The sequence below is a fragment of the Poecilia formosa genome, unplaced genomic scaffold (assembly GCF_000485575.1).
Source record: "Poecilia formosa unplaced genomic scaffold, Poecilia_formosa-5.1.2 Scaffold560, whole genome shotgun sequence".
Taxonomy (NCBI): Eukaryota; Metazoa; Chordata; class Actinopteri; order Cyprinodontiformes; family Poeciliidae; genus Poecilia; species Poecilia formosa.
The window spans coordinates 185,650-186,829 of NW_006800499.1; the positions used below are offsets into that span (position 1 = coordinate 185,650).

The following is a 1,180-nucleotide window of genomic DNA, read 5'->3' on the forward strand; positions in this document are numbered from 1 at the left end:
GAAAACCATTTTCAAAACAAGCTGCATTTTCTGATAAGAACCGACTGGAGTTGAGAGAGAGAGAGAGAGAGAGAGGTTTCACGGATCAGCTCTCCAAACCCAACTAGCCTCCTGGTGAGCGGCATAAAAATATCCCGGCATCTTTTGTCCAAATAAACATGAAAGTTTTTCTCCAGATCCATTAAAAACTGAACCGCACCGCCTATGTGTTCATGTTGGATTAAATCTGCGATTTTAGACACAAAACCACAAATATTTATTTTTACAACATTTTGTACATTTTGAAGATGGATGTTTTACAGCCTGTATATTTATTTTTTCAGCATATTTATTTCGAGTGAAATCAGAGTTTTGGGTAAATTAAAGCGATACCCTCTCTGTAAACCTTTACAAACTCAGCCGCCTGTGACGTAAGTGATACGTAGCAGGCTGAGCTGTGATTGGCTTAAAACAACAGCAGCAACAAAATCAACAAAACGTGTTCAAATTAATGATCTATCAACAATAATAATATCAGTGATTATTGCTTCAACAAGGTGTTGCCCAATTCTGTGCGTTTCGGTTCCATTATTAAAGTAACGAGCAGAGCAGGAGTTTAAATGAACTAATCAACCACCGCTGAGTTCAGGGAGGATTATTAATGATCACAAAATAAATATCAAGCCTGAAAACCTGATATCGTAACGGACTAAATGTTTATAACATAATCTCTGGTCGGCTTGTGGAGCGCAGGCGGTTGCCATGGCAACGGATGTGCTTAAATGACAGAGAGTAAAAAGGTGCGAGTGGTTTAGAGTTGATCACCTGTTCAGGTTGTTTTATCTTTACTGTGGCTCATCACAGCCGCTGTAGTTTCTGAACATTCAATAAACGACAAACTTGGACTGATTACCTCGTTCTTTGTATAGCTACGTCATTCACAACAAACATCAAACACAGTAAATATGTTTCATTAAGTATTTAACAAACAAATGGCTTCTACCGATAATTATGTGAAATTAAATTAATTGTCTAATATAAACAAATAGTTTGGTGTCGAGCTCAGAGTCTGAGAGGCTTTTCCTCTCAAACTATTTTTTTTGCCTCTTATTTAGTTGAAATATTGATTTTCTCCAAAATGAAAACCTTTTTCAACCTTTATAGCTCCATTGTTGAAAATGAGGCTCTAACATTCACAAAT

General features: G+C 36.7%; 1 protein-coding gene across 1 annotated transcript in view; it reads left to right on the forward strand.

The window, feature by feature from the left end:
* The window catches only part of slc25a11 (solute carrier family 25 member 11), a 9,391-nt gene that overhangs the window by 3,994 nt on the left and 4,217 nt on the right, over window positions 1-1,180 (forward strand). The window lies entirely within an intron of this gene.